The sequence below is a fragment of the Ursus maritimus genome, unplaced genomic scaffold (assembly GCF_017311325.1).
Source record: "Ursus maritimus isolate PB19 unplaced genomic scaffold, ASM1731132v1 scaffold_26, whole genome shotgun sequence".
Lineage (NCBI taxonomy): Eukaryota > Metazoa > Chordata > Mammalia > Carnivora > Ursidae > Ursus > Ursus maritimus.
In genome coordinates, this window is record NW_024425119.1 from 43,807,131 (window position 1) to 43,816,160 (window position 9,030).

The 9,030-nt window shown below is 56.2% G+C and overlaps 1 long non-coding RNA gene across 1 annotated transcript; it reads right to left on the reverse strand.

Moving 5' to 3' along the window:
• Positions 1-2,978: 2,978 nt before the first annotated feature.
• LOC121105367 lies at positions 2,979-6,680 on the reverse strand. The gene is made up of 3 exons (XR_005837808.1): positions 6,468-6,680; positions 3,705-5,854; positions 2,979-3,491 (listed from the first exon to the last, which is right to left on the reverse strand). It is a non-coding gene; the product is annotated as an uncharacterized LOC121105367 (long non-coding RNA).
• Positions 6,681-9,030: the final 2,350 nt, after the last annotated feature.

The following is a 9,030-nucleotide window of genomic DNA, read 5'->3' on the forward strand; positions in this document are numbered from 1 at the left end:
CCCCCCCCCCCCCCCCCCCCCGGTCCCCTAGCTCACAGGGCGGTTCTCCCTTCCCCACCTAGGGCTGCCTGCCTGCCCCCGGTCCCCTAGCTCACAGGGCGGTTCTCTGCCTCTCTTTGTGTGGGTCCCTGTTAGCTTGCTCTCTCTTTCTCTTCCAGTGCCTTCATTTTCTTTCTCCTCTTTCTCGCATTCTTTTCGCCGCCCCCTCTTTCTCTCCCGGCTCCTGCAGATGGATCCTGACCTCCCCCCATCACTTCTCGGATGGAGGTTTGCCCGCGTTCCTGACCCCATTGTTCGCCCTGCCCCGGAGGTGCCCGCTCGGGACCCCCACGCACCCACACTGCACACCCCTACCCCAGCGCCTGAGTCCTGTGAGGTTTGCCTTTGCTCCTGGGAGCCACGTGGAAACACAAGCATCACGGATGACCTTGGCCTGCGCAGCCCTTCACGCCCGCCCGCAGACACCTAACCTTCCTTCTGTGGTTTCGGAGCCCCACTCTGCACCGCTGGGCAGCCAGCAGACAGGCTATAACAGATCTGCCCCAGCAGGAGGCAGGACTGTGTCCCAAGAAGGCCCGCCCCGGGGCTGTCCACCCCCCCCCTCCCCGCCTCCCAACACGGAACCACCTCACACCCGCGCAGAGGGATCACTCAGTAGGAGTTTCCCAGAAACAGAAAATCTGTTTGCAAAACAAATCCTACATCCAAAGGTCTTCACACTGAGCTTCTGGGGTCCCTTTGATTTCTGGGTCCTTTCATCTTTGTGTCCTCACAATCCAGGGTAAATATGCGCTGTTATTTCTTCCAGTCCCGGACCCCAAGGGAAGGGGGTGCTCTCCTGAGCCCCCAGCGGGGGGTGGTGCCGGGTCCACACCTTCATGGGGTTCATGCTGGAGGAGAATGTGGGCGGTGAGGGGGGTCACTGCAGCCCCTCTCTTTGCCTGGCGTCCTGACTTATTCTTTCGGGGGCTTGTTCTCTCTGTGAGGGCCCTGGAGCCCCAGCCCCAGACGCTCCTCAGAGCCCACTTCTGTGTCTGCAGACGCTTGTCCGTTTGGTTCGGAGCGGCTGCGTCAGCCTCTGCGTGTTTGTCCCCACACTTTCAGGAGTCCTTATGCTGAAACAACAAGTGACAATGTCCCCACCAACAGGACACCTGAGGAAACAGTCCTCTCCCCACAATTCCATTTTAAGGCCTCTGAGCAACGCTGCTCTCAATAAAATATCGGCCTTGCCGAATCATCAAACTCTAAAGAGGGAGCGACTCGTTTCTGCTACTGAAAGTGCGTAAGTTCTTCCTTGAGTCTAGCCTTCTTTTCCTTTCTGGGTGGAGTATGGGGGTGTTCAGGAATCCGGGGGGACTCCCACCTCCTCCGAGAGAACATCTATGGCATATAGGGGACCCTGGGCTCGTCCCCACCGCTAAAACCCGCGTCCCTTCCCTCTTCCCTCCCTCCCCACCTTTCCCAGCCAGGTTCTTATTTGACCACAAGGGCAGGGGCGAGGGGTAAGCAGGAGTGGAGAAGATCAAGATTCAAAAGCAGGCCAGCAGCTGGACGCCAGGGAGATCAATAAGGCAGATAGATTGGAGACAGGTTTCTCCCACTTCTATTTTTTCTGCTGGCTCAGCGCCCCCGCCCCAGCTCTTACGAGCAGGTGGGGGACAGAGCCCAGCCCTGGCCTCTCTCTGCCCTTCTAACTCAAACAGGTCCCTAATCCCTGGGTAGAGGGTAAACAGCCTCAGAACACCACCCGGATTAACCACAGAAATGCCACTAATGTATTTCAGGCACTGTTCCCTCCCCACCCCCACCCCCACCCCCACCCCATGTTACTAATTAGCCCAACAGCTTGGGAGAAGCTCGGGAAGAGCAGCTAAGAATGTCCCTATGCAGACTCTGCAAGCCCAGCTCTGAGCTCTGGACAGTGTCTCTGGAGCCAGACCCGCTGACGGTGGCAGAGGGATTCCCGCCCCTCCCCACTCACTGACTCCCAAACCAGCTCAAAGGGAGACAGAGGCTTTTTTTCTCTGTACCCCTCCCCGAATACCTCTGTCTCCCCTTGGCTGTTCACAGCTGGGAGGCAGGTGGGAGATAAGAGGGAGAGCGGAGTCGGCTCCGGAAATCAAACGACCCAATAAAAAATTAATTGTCTAATTAAAACCATGAGGAAGCCCCTTGCCAGAGTTTGGCTCTGAGTCGTCAGGGCTATAAAGGGTGGGAAAATGAGTCTCTGCTCCTAATAAATTCCTGATTTGCAGCTTGGTCTATCAGCGAAGGAGCGCTGAGCGTTCTGCCTGGCTAGAGCTCCTGGAGGTCATTCCATCCTCCCTCTGCCCCCAGCCCAGGCGAGCACACCCACGGCCACCTCCACTCACCCACCTCAAGCCCAGGGAGAGGAGTCTCTCCGAACGGCCAGAGAAGCCTGTTCAGGGAGGCAAGCGTTCCTGAGACTCAGGCCCCTGATCTGGTGCTCCTGGTCTTTCTCCAGGAATGGAAACTTCCTGGAAACTTCTCCAGCTAGACAGGTCTTCGTTGAAGCGAACTAATAATTGTTACAAACAGGTCTGCTCTGTAGATTCATTTTGACCTCACGCCCGCCATTCTTGTGGAAACTACATTTTTACCTAATTCACAACCCAGCCGGTTCCCTCCCTTAGACTTTAGTGCTGATTTTTGCAGGTGAATGACAGGCAACCAAGCTAAGAAATTTAATCTTCCCCACACTAAAGGGCTGAGCACACTCTGCCTAGTTGGCCAAATCTTCTGGAAGAACGAACACAGAGCTAGTCCAGAGAGGAGTGCGGAGCTAGGCAACTCTCGGGTGTTGATGGGGATCCAAACTTTCTCCCCGAATAATTGTACCAAATCTTCCCTTGGGTCTGCCCAATGCCTCTACTCCCATCCTTCCTTGGCAAAAGCCAATGCGTTATATACCGTCAGAGGCATTAATCTGCAAGAGCGGGAGGAGGAAAGAAGGGGTTAGCATACAGTCTTCCACGTAATACTTTATTTTATTATATAGAATACAATTCTGGATATAATATCTGTGATTCGCTTTTTAAACAAACCCAGGAGAACAAAGTTGTTCTCAGAAGGACATAAACTTATCCCATCCGTACCTCTATCAATTACAACACTTCTGCGAAGTCTCCGTGTAAGACGGACTTTCTACCCGTTCTACAAAATATTCAAGATGACTCTTATTACCTATGAGTCATTTCTGACTGCCCCCCAAAAGCAAAGGATAAAGGTCCGTCACCAATAGCACAATCGAGAAACTGAGTCTCACACGCTGAGGACAATCCCGAAGGAGGAGTGAGGGACACTTGTTGGCCGAGGGGCTCTCCCTGCAGGGTGACTGTCGGAATCGGCGCCCCTTCTGAGCCCTTCTCCGCAGCCACATCGGCAGCATCGTCTTCATCATTCCTCAGGGTCCTTCCTTCGTTCATCTGGTGATTCTCTTTCATCCCAAACAGTGAACTAAGCTTTCCCTACGAAGAAGAAAAACAAAAGGACACAAATTCCTGAGCCCTGTCTGGCTCAGGATCCCATTTCAGATTTCAGCAAGGTCCCATGCACAAGTGGGCCAGTGGTGGCCCGACCTTCCCGCTTCCAAGAGCCCCAAACCTAGAGACTGGAGTACAGACCCTGATGCGGGTTCACCTCATACCCACTGGGGGGCCGGGCCCCCCCCGGGTGCTTACATAGGGGTGATCCTTTTCAGTACGGGGCTCCCGGGCAGTTTCCTTCCCTGATGGATGGAATCGGTCATTTCTTGTCCCTGCTACCTGGTCTGAGACGGCGCACTCCTCCGTGGTCCCATTGTTCCGGGAGAAGCTCCGGTTCCCTGAGGACTTCTCGTGAGGACTCAACTTCGGAGGTCATTTGGTCCATCTCTGTGTCTCTGGACAAAGCCTCCTTTGACTATCCCCAGTCCTCAGGTGGACCAGCTGGGGCTGCTACACAGAACCCTGAGCGCAGAAGGGCAGGACAGTGACCCGCCATCCCCCAATTTGCGAGGGGAGAGTGGCGTGGGGGGGCACCCCGCGTTCTGAATTCTCTGTGACTCGCAGCACCTGGAGTCGTGCTCTAGGAATGCAGTGCAAGCTGGTTCCAGAGCTGCGTGGGCCTGCCACCCTGCCGCCCGGGGACGCCCGGGACTCCGCAGCCTCACAGCATTCAAGGGTGAAACACCTACCTTCTGACAACTCATCTGTCAACACCTGGCCCCCAAGAAAGGGCTCAAAGGCGAGACCCTCCCTGCCTCACTGATGGCTGAGAGATCTAGGCTCAGCACACAGCTCACCAATCTTCTCTCCTCAACTTCAAAGGCAGCTCCAGCCCCGGGGAGGACCTCGAGGGTATGGCGCAAAGCTGATCTGACCCGAACTTGGCACCGGGCAATGTTGCCTGAGCCCAGGTGACGCTGGGCCTAGGAATCACAGGGAGACATAAGATCCCATCTGGCCTACAGTTTGGGGAGGGTTGGGAGCAGGTAATGGGGGGGTGGGTACAATCCTCGAAGTGCAGAGGAATGTTTACTGTTCCCCAGCCCCTCCTAGACAGAAGAGCTGCCAGGCTCGCACATGGGCCCTCGCCCGCAGGCAACGCTGCTCTGGCCTCCTCACCTCTGTAATCCTGTCCCGTCTGGACCCCCTCGTTCACCCTCTGCCCAGCCCTCCGACTGTCCTTCCAGCCTCTTTCATTCTCTCCTCTCCCAGAGTCTTTCTGAATAAAACCTACTGACCTCTGTCATTTCCACAACATCCCCCTCAAGCATTCACTCAGCCTGCAGGCTTCCAGGCCCCCGTGTCCTCCCCTCACTGGGGACAGGAGCCCCTTCAGGTGTCCTATTCACCCCATGATGCCAGGACATCCCCGACTCAGCAGCTCATAGATGCTCTCCTGTCAGAGCCCCAGATCAAAGACTGAGACACCAGCCTTCAGAGGACAAGGGCAGCCAGTCAAGAGCCAACCTATCTTGACTGAACTCCTTCTTCATGCTGGCGCCGTGGGCCACAGAAAGAGTAGGGGTAAAGAATCCAGTCCCAAAGAACACTGGGTCGTGTGACAAAAAAAAAAAGACATATCCATCCCAGATTTTTAAAAATAAAATAAACCTGAGCACAAAGGTGAACTTTATGGACAATAAATTTCAGAGGTGGGAGAAAAAGCTGTCAACTAGAATCCTCCCAAAAGACTCCCGGAGGAGGTCAGCTAGGAGCTAGGAGGCCCTCAGAGGCCTCCAGGATGCTGAAGAATCATCACGTGGGTTGCCTCTGTTTCCCCCATCACACCGGCCACTGGGGAATGGGCTCCAGCTGGGAGCTGGAGCAGGGGAACGTCCCTGAGCACGCGCTGTCTGCCTGGCGCTGTCCCAGGCACCAGGAACACGGGAAGACTAAGGGAGTCTGTGCCTTCAAGGTGCTGTCAGCCTAGATGGGGAAAGAAATTGTAAATAGATCTTTATAAAGCAGTGTGGGAAGGACCAACACTACGGGGACACCCAGGCGTCACAGAGCACCACGAACACTCCTAAACCTCCCTGGGGAAGGGGAGAGGTGAGGGGTAGGAAAGGCATCCTGAAATGGGGCCAGTGTAGACAAAGTGCATGGTACCCTTCTTCTCCCTGCACTCCACCCCATGCAAGGTCACCTTCCCCCTTGGCTTGCAAACCTAGGTCACCGTGGGCTGTCCACATCCCATCACACTCTCCCACATCCTCTAGGCAGGTTACTCCAGTCTGAACCCGGATGGGGGCTCTGGGGTGCCTGCCAGCCCGTCTGCCCCTCGGTCCACTCGCCCCGCCAGCATGATGGCCGGGGGCTCTCTGGTTCCCGGGCCTGGAAGAACGCTGGGCAATAGAGAGGGGAGACCCTATCGACCCGTCGAATCACATGCTCTGCGGCCTTCCTCCTTCACGCCTTTGGGGAAGAGGGCCCTGCTTCCTCCTTTCTCGCCATCTGTGACCCAGTGCCCACCTCCCACCGCCGCAGCTGCTTCCTCTCCCCCACCTTGGAAGAGCGCCCCCTCCCTTCAGATCTCCCTCCACAGGGGCTGGGGGTGGGGGGAGGCAGCCTCTGGCCCGATCTTCCTTGGCCTAGGCAGGCTATTTTGGAAATGAGAAACCCCCTTTGCCCTTTCCGCCCCTCTGGGGAGCACCCTCCCTCCCCTCTCCACATTCCCCAGAAGTTCTCAGACCGAGATCCATCCTGCGTGCAGTTATGTGGTGAAATCAGCGCTTTCCTGCCCTCCAGGCGCCGAAGCTGGGAAGCGAGCCTACTCAAACCTTTGATGTAGGCACGTTTTAAAAGGCCCACCTGTCCCCTGTCTCTCCCCAGCCCCCAGCCTGAACTGCTGGAGCCCCTCATCACAGCTTTAAATCGCAGGCTCCCCCGTAACCCGGCCAGGATCGGGTCACACACACCCTCTCCCGCTGGGGGTAATCAAACCCAACCCATGCTCACTCAGGGACATCTGTCTCCAGTGAATAAGGAGCGATCCCAAACTCGAGGGGTTCTGTGACACTTGAAAGCTTCGAGCAGGAAGATGTGCAATTTCTCTTGGAGCAGGGCCTGTGGGGAGGGCCGCTGGGAAGCCCTCGTTTGATGTTGTGCTTTCATGGCTGGGGTTACATCCAGATGTTCCCCACTTGTGGGATTTTCTCCTCCGGAGGGAGGGGCCTGGCTGTGAAGACATTCCCATCATGTGCACATTTGGATCTGGGCCGGCTGGGTGGGGGTGCTCTTCTAGCTGAGATCACTCTCCGCTCCCACCCGCCCTGCCCTTTCCCCCAGGATCATGTCCCGTTCCCTTCACATTCGAAGAAGAGAAGATGGCGCTCCCGGCAAGGGGCATTCCTAGCACCTTGCAGGTTTGCTGTGTCGCTGTCTAGAAATGACTCTGCCTCTCTGTTCTTCTGGCTCCTTAAGACGAAGCTGAATTTGGTGCCCAAAGATGGTTCATTCCCAGATCATGAAAAGAATAGGAGAGCGAGTTCAAGAACCAGATTTCTGGCCAAGGAACAAAGAATCCTGTAAGAAATTGTGAGGGGAATTCGTGTGGATGAGTCAGGGCTCTGGAAAGAGGAAGTGGTCATCCCTCTTCGGGGTCAGTCCTACAAGGGCCGAAGTAACCCTTTCCAGACACACAGACCCCTCTGCTCCTCGGAACTTGAGAAGGTTATGACCGTCCCTCCCAAGAGCTTCACTAAAACCTGGGAATCTTTCCTTCGACGTTAGGAGTCTTCCGACGTTCTTCCTGCCGTCCAGGCTCAGGGACCAGGCTCACTGTCCCAGGAGGTGGCCTCCCCCGGGGAAAGTCCGTCAGTCACAATCAGTGGTCCTCTAAAGCCCCTTGGCATCCTTCTAGACACTTCTGTCTTCTGGATTCAGAAGAAGGGCTGCCAACTCCATCAGAAATCAGGTTGCGCCTGGAGCTGTGCCGGAGGGCACCGGAACACTCCTTGAATCCTTGCCCGCACCGCAGAGGTCACGGCCTACACCGGACATGTGGATGTTGAGTGACGGAGACTGGGCAGACAAATGAAACTCCAAGCCTTGCCTGACGAAGGCGCCAGCCTACAAGTGGACCCTAAAGGACTCACATCAGCCCCAAGAGTGGGTTAAGTGGACTATTTTAGAAGGAGGGGACTGTGTGGGGAGAGACAAGTGTGGGAAGCTTCTTGCAGGAAGAGGAGATTTGGGGGAGACAAGAGAGGTGGGGGGAGCCACTGAGTGGATGAGGAGGGCCCAGTGCTGGGGAGCCCCAAGAGAGACAAGCCAGTGGGAGAAGAGAGCACTGCTTCCGTCAATAGCCCAGAGGGAAGGGAGAGCATGGGGAAGGAAGGCGGAGGATGGGAAAAGCCCCACGGGCTGTCCCACCTGGAGAAATTGAGCGCCATTCCCAGCTCCCCTTGCTCTGTGTAACATCAGAAAAATGCACGTTTGGGGGATCAGCTTTTCCCCTGGAGGCCCTGAGGGTCAGTTCTCAGGCCCCCTCTTCCCTAAGACTTGGATGCAGTCAAGCCCAGATGGGTCAGGTCATGATGGCGATGGGGCTGGGTGCCATAGGGTCTCCTCGGCTTGAATTTTTTCTTATTCCCCTAAGTCTTCTCTCTCTTAGGCAATAATTTCTCATTTCACTTGGTCTTATATACCCCATATGTCTCTCGCTCACAGAACTAAGAAACACTCCATCATTCTTAAGCTGGGCCTTGCCACCTGCAAGCCCCTCCCCTCCCACACATATGTTCACACAACTGGGGCAAGTGGTAAGCTTCCCCGTGGCCCCCTCCAGCCCCTCTCCCCCACTACCCTTCTCAGCTTTCGGACTACAATTAGAGCCTTCTCTCCAGCTGGGGGGTGGCAGGGGCATGGTCAGGGATCCTCACAGCTGGATAGCAGCTGGAAGAGCCCCACCTGTTCTGTGCACTCAGAGGGGACAGAAGAGGTGCTGGGAAATCGTGGCTAGGGGAGCTCATGCAGGGGGATTCTGCACGTGGTCTGCTCTGGTCTGGGGTGCAGGGAGGTGTCCTGGGTCTCTCTGAGCCACTGACGGTGTGGGCATCAGTCTGCTCGGGGCATCTGAAGACTCTTCTTCCCCACCTCCTCTCCTCTGCCTCTCCCGCTCCTTGTTACTGTGGGATCTCAGCGAGGACACACCTGTCACATGTGCTGCCCTCATCCCGCCTGCGACTTCCACTTCCCTACACCCTTTCGCCCATGCCCGAATCACCGCCCCGCAGGCTTGCTGGAGTCTGACCAAACTCTCTACTCCAGAGGCAGACCGGTCGCCAACTCCCACTGCTGCTGTGAATGGAGAAACTGAGACAGGACCAGAAAAACCATCCCCCCCATTTTTTCTCCTCTGCACCCCAGGCCCTTTCCCAGAGTCCCCACTCCCAGGATGACATGAAGAACCTGACGGGGGAAAGGCCCTCCTGGGAAGTCATGCCTCCCATTCTCTCACGCACGCATGGAAACGTGAGGGCTTCCCCCAGACGTGAGGGCTTCCCCCAGACGTGAGGGC